Below are 12,090 nucleotides of genomic sequence, written 5' to 3' on the forward strand. Positions count from 1 at the left end.
CAGTTTTATAGATGTATACATATGCCAGAACGTATCACATTATACACTCTATATATATGTGCGGGAGTTTTTTATGTGAATTATACCTCAGTGAAGAGATTTTACACAAAAGTGTTACCACAATACATCAATTTATAACCACACTTCAGTAAGGCCCATTCTAAATGGGGATAAACTCTATACATGCCAGGATTATTTAAAAAACAAGATATGGAAACTTTGCAAAAGTCACACATCAAGTCTGCGCCAATGCTGGGCTGAAAAACGTCTAACCCCACTCCCTTGGAAGACTGTTGTCTTTGACATCAAGCATTGCCAATATCCCTTATAAATACCAAAGCTTCCCAAAGTAAGTTTTGAACACTAGATCTGCAGAGGGTTAGTAAATGTGATGTGACAAAGAAAGCATTTTGAGGTCAAAAAAGCATGGGAAACTTTAAACCAAATGGTATTCTTTAACAACAGGACTTTCCAAACTCTTTCACATGCAGTGTGCATTTTAACTCTGTACAGCCCTGATGTGTATATAGAATTTCCCTAAAGTATTTGGTGATAGAGTTCTTGTGCTCAGACTTTTTCCCAGGAGGTGTATCTCATCTAGCTGTCTTTGGGACATTCTTTTTTTTTTTTTTTTTTTTTTTTTTAAATACTTTAAGTTCTAGGGTACATGTGCACAACGTGGAGGTTTGTTACATATGTATACATGTGCCATGTTGGTGTGCTGCACCCATTAACTCATCATTTACATTAGGTATATCTCCTAATGCTATCCCTCCCCCCATCCCCCTCCCCACAATAGGCCCTGGTGTATGATGTTCCCCTTCCTGTGTCCAAGTGATCTCATTGTTCAATTCCCACATATGAGTGAGAACATGCAGTGTTTGGTTTTCTGTTCTTTATGAGCATTTCCAGGTTTCTCTCTGTCCTCTAGCTGCAGGCTGGGTAGCACTAAATGAGGGGAGATAAAGGGCAGGCAAAATAAAGGGTGATCATGCACATGAATATAGACTGTTCCCAATAGTTCAGGCAAAGCATGAAAATTCTGAAGCCAAAATTAAACTGATTTTGCATTTTCCATTGTTTCATTTGTCCAAGACACTAACATAAAAAATTTCTTCTCAGCATGATGACACTCCCCTTCATGAGCACAGATAATCAGTCAGTAGTTGGCTATCCCTGAAACAGAGTGACAGACTCAGCAGAGCAACAAAGAACACCCATTAGGGGAGAGACAGACAGAGGAGGGGGCTTGGGAACCAAGTTAGGAGAGTTGATCACTCCACTAACAGCTACATCTCCAGGGACCCTAGTTATTACCATAACCTTCATTTCACAAGGAGTTCACAGTCTGGGCACCTCCATCCATCTTGCAGTTGACAAGTGGCATCATAAATCTTCCTTTCACCTCTCAAAAGGGCCACAACTGAGCTAGAGTACCCCTCCTCAGTCTCTCCCCGCCTCCTGTCTCCAACCTAGGCACTATTCTTCTCAAAGAGTCAAACAAAACCAAGCTGTCCCACGCAGCAGTAATAAAGCCTGACCTAAAGGAGCTGGGGGCTCAGACTCAGAAGAAAGGACAGCTGGGGACAGAACAATGCACTGGGCAAGAGAAAGCACATGAATATTCAAGTATGTTCAAGAGTTCTGAGAGTCTCTTAACCCCAAAGGGAAGCCTGACCACTCCTTCCCACTCCTTGAAGAGCTAAAATGACCAGCCAGATAACACTGAGCCCTTCAGACTTCCAGTGTTAACCAAACAGAATTCCTGTGCTCAGAGACCACTCAGATTCAAAAATGGAAAGTGAGAAGCCCCACTGGCAGAGCTATTCATCTGCCCCTAGCCTCAATTCCTTCTCCTGGGGCTTCTCTGAAGATTAGGGTTTGAAATGAAATGAATCATCTTGGGTCATCCCCCTTGGTTCTATTAATGAAAGAATTTATGCTTACAGAAGAGACTTCCCCAAATATATAGAGGAGAAACCAGAGCAAGGACCTAACCCTCCTTACTTCACATCTGTCATACATTTCAAGAGACTGTATCAAGATCTTCTACCCTTGGGGGTCAGAGGACCCTCTGAGTTTCTAGGTAAAGCTTCAAAGACATGTGCACACTTCCCAAAACAGGTTCTACACTTTTCATTACACACATAAGGGAGTAGATAATAAAATTAAGAATCACTGTTTGCAACAGGGAGTAATTCAGTTCTCAAAGCAGAAAGAAGTTGGACTCAAATGACAGGTGCTCATTCAGGGACAGAAGGAAAAACAAATATAAGTAGGAATGTACTGAAGGAAACTATGAGATGTAGATCTTGGTCTTGTATCTTCTCATCTCCTCTTTTAGCTTGCTGTCATTAATCTGGTCTTCCATATTCCTCTTCCCTTTCCTCATTTATATCCCATAATCAATATGTGCTTGTACTATATCCCATCTTTTTAAGCTTCAAGCTCTTTTTTTTTTATTATACTTTAAATTCTAGGGTACATGTGCACAGCGTGCAGGTTTGTTACATATGTATACTTGTGCCATGTTGGTGTGCTGAACCCAACAACTCATCAGCACCTGAACCCATCAACTCGTCAGCACCCATCAACTCGTCATTTACTCTTTTTTGAAAAGCAGTCCATGCTAACATGTTATTGACTTACTAAGGTTTGTCTTCACATGAGTCTTAATTGCCTTAAACAAGTACATGATGGTGGAATATCAGCTACTATAGCAATCTGGCTCAGGAGATATTTGTGTGGCAGAGGAAACCTTTCAGGGCTGCTCAGAGATGGAATTAATTCCCAAAGTCAGAGCAAAGAGTGAAAAGAATGCCTGATTCAAATTACTGAAAATAATTTGAAAACCCCATTAATCCCTCATTAGTAGAAAATAGTAAACATAATCTTTTATGCCAACACTGGATAGCAATATGTACAGACATCAAACATGCTATATATAAAAATTTTCTTTTTTCTTTAAGAGGTGGGGGTCTTGCTATGTTGCCCAGGCTGGAGTGCAGTGGCTATTCAAAGATGCAATTAGAGCATAACCTCAAATTCCTGGGCTCAAGCTATCCTCCTGCCTCAGCCTCTGAAGTAGCTGGAACTATAGATGCATGCCACTTGCCTGGCTAAAATTCAAATCTTTAAACACTGGCATATTGCTCAGTGAGGAGAAATGTTCACTCTAAGAGAAACTACGGAAATCAAGACCAACTGCATTCATGTCTTCCATATCTTTCCATCCCAGTTTACCATGGAGCATTCCATCATAGGATGGAATGGTAAACATAATAGCCTTTACTACTTAAATTGTTGTTTTTCTCGTGCATGCATCTGCTGCTGTTGTTTTGTTTTGGCTAGACATGTTTCTAGGTCTATACAATGCATCTTTGATGCAATCCCACATTGATAGAGTTGGTTGTAGGCTTCTGGCCACATAATAACTAGTAGTATTAGCCAAAAAACTCATCTGCTTTTAAAAGCCAGCTTCTAGTGTTATCTCATATGGGTCCTTAGAGAAATAATTTGTCAGTTCTTTTTCTCCCTCTAGTTTCTTAAAGAGGTGAATGAATAATGAAGTCACTGAATCTGGACTTATGTGGACTTAGGAAGCCTAAGTAACAGAAAGGGGATTGGCAGATAATTAGTAGACTTGAATTGCATTCCAGTTCTGCCAGAGACTCACTGGGGAATCCTGGAGCAGCCTTAACCTCTGTGTACCTCAGCATCTTCATCTATACAAGGAGAAGATTAATTCTAAGGAACCCTGCATTTCTTTTTTCCAGCTCTAAAATATTGTGCTTCTAGGCCCAGCTCTGCCACTTGCTGAATAACCTTAGCCAGTATCTCTCCCTATCTCAGCTCAAATTCTGGCTGTTTTACTTCTAGCTGTATGACTCTGGGTCTTACCTAAACTCTTTATGACTCAGTACCATCATCTGTAAATAATAATATAAAAGCCCTGACCTCGCAGAATTACACGAGATGACCCACATAAAAAACTCAAATAGTACAACACAGACACATAGTAAGTGATGAATAAATAGAAGCCAATATTACAATAAACAGAAGGAGTTGGGCCAGTAGTTCCCTAAGTCTCCGCTCTTCCCTGGGTCTACCGCCCATTTTGTGGTCAATCATGTTTGCCAACTACGGATGACCATCAAGTGTCATTGGGAATCATTCACTTGCTTAGACTCCAAATGTAAATGATATTCAGGCATCCAGGGGTAAAGGCTGATCTTGCCTCAGTGTAGAAAAGCCCACTGTTGTTCAACAGTTCAGGCAATATTGTCCCGAGGGTACAAACCTATCACCAAGAACTATAGGTCCAGATTCTGGTCACCGCCCATCACAATGTGAGACCTTCAACAGCTCACACTGGTTCTGCATTTTATTACCTGTAGAAGACTTGTCACGCCACACCTCATGAGAGACACAGATGAATTCCAAGTTGGAGAGAGATTTCTCTGACCCCAGCCCTCACTATTAGTCACTCCACAGATCGCCACAAAGAGCAAGGTATGGGTTTTGCCGTGTTCGTGATATGGAAAATCTCTATTTGTGATGCAATTTGTGTGATCCCTGCCTCAACCCTACAAAGGAGGCTGAGCAGCTAGTGGCAAACCCCATTTTCTTAACTCCAAATTTAGTTCTTAGGCATTTATCTTATTTTCAGCCACCTAACATAAAGGATCTATATCACTCTCCCTCAACCGTCCAGTCCAAAATACCTCAGGGTCTCTATGGTGATTGGAAAATGCTCCAATAACTCAAGTCATGGAGCTCACCCATTCCTGACATCCCCAGCTCTTGCCTGCTCCCTGACCTCTGCCTCATTCTGAATCATCCTAGATCTATGGGAATAACAGCTCTGTCCACCCCTCATCTGTCTCCTACCCTTTTAAAAAACATGGGTTGAAAGAGCACCATTGCTGACCAGTTGTCCAGCTCCTAAAAGGCCACCCACCCACTCCATTCTGCGTTCTTCCGGCCTCAGCCTGAGAGCCCAAAGGATTGCCTTAGCCGCCTCTGCATTGCGTCTATCCTCCCTCGCTTCCCCCCTCCCAATCCACGCGCTCACTCCCATTGCTAGGAGCATCACTGCACAGCACTCTTCTGCCTGGACAAAGGGCTACAGGACTGCCAGGCAATGCCGGAGAAGGCGGTGGGAGTGGCAGATGGGATGGAGGGGGCTCAGCTCTCCGCTCAGGCCCCAACTGGAGGCCAGCAACCTCCATCTGCTGCGTTTCCGCAGCCACCCCACCCATGCATCTCCTCCCGAGGACGGGCGGTTCTGTCTGGGCATTGGAATGGGGCTGCTCTACAGCCCTCAGCGAGATGTGATTAAAACCAGCCCCTCCCCCACTTTTCTGGATGGGAACTGGACGCTTGGCAATGAGGCTGGGATGGAAATGTATCTGCGCTGCAGGAAGCCCAAATTTACAGAGAGAAAATTGATTCAATGCAGAAAAGGTGTGCATTAAACAAGCCAGTTTCCAGTTAAAATTGTGCAGCTGGAGATTTGACGTCAACAACTTCAGCGTCTTGCCTCTGCACAGACTCTCCGCAATCCATCATGCCTTTTCCTCCCACCTAGGGACCTGATGTCTTCATATTGTCCTCCTCTCCCTTCACTAAAGTCTGCTTTCAGAAAAGGATCTTATATTTGTCCCTGAGTGAGAATGTCAGTCTGTTTTCTCTGCTATAAAGACTTCCATGCTTAGCCTCGTCTCTCAATATGGATGCCAAGGTGGTCTTTCTTTGGGGCCATCGGATGAACTATAAATGAATGACCAGGGACTAGAGAAGGAAGTATCCAGACATGTGGAATCTTAAGCAAGACAGTTCACTTCTCACAGCTTCATCTGACCAGCAGGCATGATAAGATCCAACAGGTGTATCTCATGGGGCTGTTTGTCATCAGATAATTTGCTGACAATATACAGTAATTAGAAATCTGAGCTTAAATCATACATACCTGAGTTTAAATTGTGGCTCTAGCTGTGTGACCTAAAGCAAGTTACCTACCCACTCTAAGGCTCAGCTTGCTTATCTGTAATTGCCAGGATAATGAAATTTTAAATACTTTACAGGGTTGAAAGAACTGACAATAGACCTTATATTATGTAATGGTTAAAAGCATGAACTCTGTAGTCATACTATGTAGGTTTAAGCTAAACTCTACTATCTACTAGCTGTGTGACCTTGGAAAAGTCACTTAACCTCTCTGTCCTTCAATTTTATCCTCTGTAAAATGTCAATAATAATGGTACCTACTATGATTGGTATTTGTGAGTATTAAGTGATTTAAAATATATGTGAAGTATTTATAATAGTAGCTGGCACTGGCACATAATAAGAATCAGTAAATATTAATGATTATTTGTGTTTTATTTAAATAAAGTCCTTTGTACCATCCCTGATACATAGTAAGTGCTCAATGAATGACTGTTATCACTATAATGACCAAACATATAATAGTGTCATCCTTCTAGCATCATCTTTATAATGGTGCCTCCCTCTCACATCACACCATGTGAAAATGACTCCAGTGCTTAAAAATCAAAACCACCAGGTTGGGACTAAGGCACACTCAGGATTTTCAGTCACTTGCAGGGCAGTGCTTCAGAGGCAGTGGAAAGAACAACTCATGTGCCCAATGTACTGGGGGTAGAGGGAAGGAAGGGGGTTGAAGAGAGAGAGACAGAAAGCAAAAGATGTGTGTTCTCACACATGAATTCTGCAGCTGGTGTGACCCTGCCTGCAATGTGTTTACCACCATGACAAAGTTCCCAATAGCCCTGCTAAAGCTTTTGGCCAAAAACCCAAGAATTTTGTGGATTCTCTATCCAATCTCCTTACTTACACATGGGGCAAATAAGACCCAGAGAGGGAAAGGTGCTTACCCAAAGTCACACAACTGATGAGTGACAGCCAGGACAAGAATGAGGACTTCTAGCCCCAAGTCCAAGGTAATATCTACTAGGCCATGTACCTAGAAATGGAAATTATGGCTCAAAGAAGTGGCCCAGCAGGTCCTAAAACAGTTCCTCTTAGAGGAAAATGTAAGGAAAATCTTGCTTGGAGTAACAAAGTATACACTCGTGTCCTCTCTCTGTTACGTAGTAAGTGCTCAATAAATGACTGTTGTTACTATAATGCTCAAACATATAATAATGTCATCCTTCTGGCATTACCTTTGTAATGGTTCCTTCCCTTCACACCTCACCATGTGAGAATTACTCCAGTGCTTAAAAATCAAAGCCACAGGAGGTTGGCTTGAATGAGAGATGTCTGTCTGCTCCTCCATCCCACCAGTATCTTTTCTCCACTCGTGTGACCAGGTACTTCACAGGCATGCCCAAAAGACTGTCTATCTATTACATTACATAATGTCAATATAACAACATCCCTGAGGTGCTCCAGATGTCCATATAATTGGTATAACTGCTCAGGACTTACCCCCCAAAAAAGAGGGAGTCCCAGAAACACTAAGAGATAAAGAGAACAGTTACTCTGTGGCTATCAAAAATGGTCTATTCCCCTATTTATGATGTCTGCCTTGGCTTGTTCTTATTGGCCAGATGGTCCTGGAGCTAATGTATTTCTATCCAGTACAATGCAAAAAGGAAGCAGCTATAACTGCCACTGCTATTGGCCCTCATACAGGCTTTTCTGTAAATGATACTAGAGCAAACAGCTTAAAGTGTTCTGAAAAGACACTTTGAAAGTGTCCACATTAGATCTCAGGTATCATTGCCTAGTTTCTTTACAAACCCCACCTCTAAAGCCAGTTCACTAACCCTTACTCCAGCTATGCTGTAAATTCCAATGATATATGTGTTAAATTGTCTCTGGTCTTTAGGTTATGAATGCAGATAAAATCTAATCATTTAACAAGTCACTGCCAAACATCATCATGTACAGGATTTCAAGAGAAGTTCAAAAACAAATACAATGTAGGGCCTTCTCTCAAGGAGCTAAAAGTTTGGAAGGGGAGATATAACATGTACTTATTAAAAATCTAGTGGAACTCTAAGGTGTATCTGCTTATTAGCCCTAATGCAGCCTTTGTCAACTTTCCACTAAAATAACCAGAAGACAGAGATAAACACACAAAAAAAAACACATAATGAAAAAGGAAAAAAAAAAAAGACAACCTAGTAGAAATTTGTGTTCATTGTGAAGCAGCTGGTGTTCCTATAGGAAAACTTAAAGGCTTGGCTCAAGTTATCCAGGTTTCATCTCATGGAACCCACTGTCTGCACTAACTCAAACCCAAGAAACAAAAAAACTGCTCTATTTTTAGAGCATGGATGCTGCTTACTGAGGGGATCAGAATACAGGGCTTGACACATGGTGTGCAGTAACCAATTCCTGCTAACTGAATAAATGAACAAGTTATTCCATTATCCATCCATTCTCATATAGCTACTCCTAATGTCTTAATTCTAAGTCCTTTGCCAGACAGTAACTCTCTGAACATGAAGCAGAAGTGCCTTGCTATGGTTTGGATGTAGTTTCTTTGGCCCCACCAAAATGCATGTGAAAATTTGATCCCTAATGTGGCAGTGTTGGAAGGCAGAAACTAGTGGGAGGTGTTTGGTTCATGGGGAAGGATCCCTCATGAATAGGTATTTCCCTCCTGCAGGAGTGAGTTTCTGCTCTCACAGGAATTAATTACTTCCTGAGACAGTGGGTTGTTAGAGTCTGTCTTCCTCAGTTTCTCTCTCTTGCTTTCTCTCTCATCATGTGATCTCCTTTCTCACATTGGCTTCCGTTCTGCTTTCTGCCATGAATTAAAGCAACCCAAGGCCCTCATCAGATGCAGCTGCCCAATCTTGAACTTTCCAGTCACCAGAATCATGAGCTAAATAAACCTCTTTTCCTTACAAACTACCCAGTCTCAGGTATTCTGTTATGGCAACACTAAATGAACTAAGACAGGCTGGAAATGGCAAATTGCATCCTAGAACATGTCTTTATGTATAATTGCTTTATATATAAAGTGATTCAACCTGGGAAAGGAAAAAACAATAATTTCTGGTAGTACTATATGCTAAAAATTGGATTTTACATGTGTTTCATTGATTCAGAGTATTATAAAGAATGTAGATGAACTAGGATAAAATGCTATCTTAGCAAACTGGAATGTTATAGATCAGTTTCTCAATTTCAGCACTTTTGGACCACAGAATTTTCTTTTGTTGAGTGTGTGTCCCATGCATTGTAGTGTTTAACAGTATCCCAGGCCTTGATTCACTAGATACCAGTAGCAAACATACCCCTCTCCAAGTCATAACAACCAAAAATGTCTCCAGATGTTATCTAATGTCCCTTGGGGGAAAATTGCTCCCAGTTGAGAACCATTGCCATAGATAAATGTCTAAGAACCTGGAAATTATATGGTGAGCTATTCACATTACATTGCCATCTAACTGTAAAGCTGACCTATCACCATGTAAATACCCTTGAGTGAAAGCCAAGGGAAGTCAGACCATCAAGTATCAACAAACTCAAGGTTTTGATATAACTGAAAATTTTGAAAGATAACTAGCATGAGCTTCAGATGAAAACATGCAGAACAAAGAAAAATAAAGATTATCCAAAAGATCCCAGAAATAATCTACTGCAAGATACAGAAGAAAATTTCAGAAAACTGTTTTGTATTCTCAATAGAGAGCAAAAGAAAAAAAAACTGGTATCCATGAAATGAGCAGGAAGTCATTAGGACAAATAGCTAAAATGAAAATATAACAAATATTATGACTCAATGAGATAAAAGGATGAAATAAAAGGTAGTATTTTAAATATTAAAAAACACTATAGCTGTAATTGTGAAATCAAAATACACAAAAGAAGCAGTAAATAAGCAAAATTGATAAAGCATAAAATCACAACAGTAATGTGGGACATTCTCCCAGACTGCAAAGGCAAAGGAAAAAGAGAAACCCATCAAAAAAAATTGGAAAAAAAACCAAAAGCTAATATGCAGATACTTAGCATTTCTAAAAATGTCATCAAAACCAAAAGAAAAAGAAGCATTAACCAAAGATATAGTATAAATTAAATGTACTCAGATAGAAAAGACTTTTTCATATACAAATTGAAAGGGTCTGCTGATTTCCAGATCAATTCAATTAAAAACCACGCTCATATAAAAACAGCATTATCTTTTCAAAAAGTATATGATTTATAATAGGAGGAATGCTACATACATGCAGAGATTTTTTTAAAGAAAAAAGGGGATTTCTGTGAAGAAACAATAATCAGGCAGGTCTCATATTTTTGCTCTAAAATGAGTTATAACCCAAGAATCATATTCAGCCAGTTTGTACTAGATAAGCAAGGGCTAAGAAAAAACATACTATTCATATTCACTTTTTTTGAGATAGGGTCTTCCTCTATTACCCAGGCTGAAGTGCAGTGGTGCCAGCATGGCTCACTGCAGCCCCAACCTCCTGGACTCGATCGATCCTTCCACCTCAGCCTCCTGAGTAACTGGGACTACAAGCATGTGCCAAAATGCCCAGCTAATTTTTTTATTTTTATTTTTTGTAGAGCTGAAGTTTTGCCATGTTGCCCAGGTTTGTCTTGAACTCCTGGCTTCAAGCAATCCTCCCACCTCAGCCTTCCAAAGTGCTGGGATTACAGGATGAGCCACTGCACCTGGCCTATATTCACTTCTTTAAAGCTATTTAAAAGTATACCCCCATATGAAGCAGGCAAAAAGAAAAAGAAGTAAAAGTATATCCCCAAAAGAAAAAGAAGTCAAAGTATAACCCCAAAGGGCAATGAAATAAAAAAAGATCTCAGAAATACAGGATTGATGTAAAAAGACTGATAGTAAACACTAGCAATCTAAACTGAGTATATCAGAGTATATGTATTCTGTAGGAAATCAGAAGTTTACTAAAAGTGTACTAAATATTTTAAAGTTAATAAAATTTTTCTATTGACTGAAAATTATATAGCTATATAAAAAACAAAGCTCTCAAAAACATTTAAAATAATCATGAATAGAATATAAGTATTCAAAACACCAGGAAAAAAAATTATATATATTCCATCTGACACAGAAAATAGTAAAACAAGAAAGCAGAAAATAAGCTAGATATCATCAAGATAGCTGACTACAAGTGCCCAATGCTCATTTCTTCTGCAGAGAGGGGTCAAAACAATAAAGAAATAATTACACTTCAAGTGGAGTGTATAATAGAGAATAATGGAATGCATCAAGGAAGTCATATAAACCCCCTAAGGCATGGAAACTCAGAATGGCTGCAAAGCTAAGTGGGAGGTTCCCAGCAATCCCCATTACCACCACAGACACCTGCAATCTTAGTTGCAGAACAGCCAAACAGTCCTCATGGGTCCTAAGCCCAGTAAAGGGAGATGCCCAGAGTCCATGCAGCAGAACTGTGCCAGAGAAAGAATTCACACTGGGTCTACCCCATTCCCCAGGACCCAAACTGTTATGGCATAGTGCTATTTTGTGAGTAGAGCCACTGCTAAAGCGCATCCTTCCTGGGGACCAATAGCCTCATACCTCTGAGACCCCATCATTATTCCACTACACCCATACAAAGGGCTGCAGTGCCATAACCCCAACATAAATATGTATCAAGGGGTACAACTGTGACCCAAGCACCTGAGCTCAGGCAGTATCCTGCACTCCAAGAAAGAGGTGGTCTAGCAGAGTGGTGAGAGACCATCCCTAAAATTGGGAAAATCAATATACCCACCACTAAGGGCCCAAGGACTGGCATGTCCAGAACCCACTGCCACCAGGAACACCACATTCTCAAGTGTCAAAGCCATCACATACATTCCCCATCCCCAGGTCTGAAGGACCAGCCCACCTGGGTCCCACTACCACCAGCAATCCCACCCACTTCATTGTTGGAGATGCCATACATCACACACTACTCCCATAGCCCAAGGACTGGCCCACCTCACGCCCATCACTGCCAGTAATGCTGCTATGCCCAGTGTGTGTCCCCTCTAAGGGCCTCAGAACTAGCCCACTTGGAGGCCCCTGCCTGCAGCAAAGCCATACCACTGCCTTCACAAACACCCAAGTCTAGGCCGATGAGT

At 41.0% G+C, this 12,090-nt stretch overlaps 1 protein-coding gene across 2 annotated transcripts in view; it reads left to right on the top strand.

Annotated features, from left to right (window-relative positions):
* ATOX1 (antioxidant 1 copper chaperone) overlaps positions 1–12,090 on the top strand; it is a 603,309-nt gene that overhangs the window by 335,050 nt on the left and 256,169 nt on the right. The window lies entirely within an intron of this gene.

Source organism: Macaca thibetana, chromosome 6 (genome assembly GCF_024542745.1).
Source record: "Macaca thibetana thibetana isolate TM-01 chromosome 6, ASM2454274v1, whole genome shotgun sequence".
Taxonomy (NCBI): Eukaryota; Metazoa; Chordata; class Mammalia; order Primates; family Cercopithecidae; genus Macaca; species Macaca thibetana.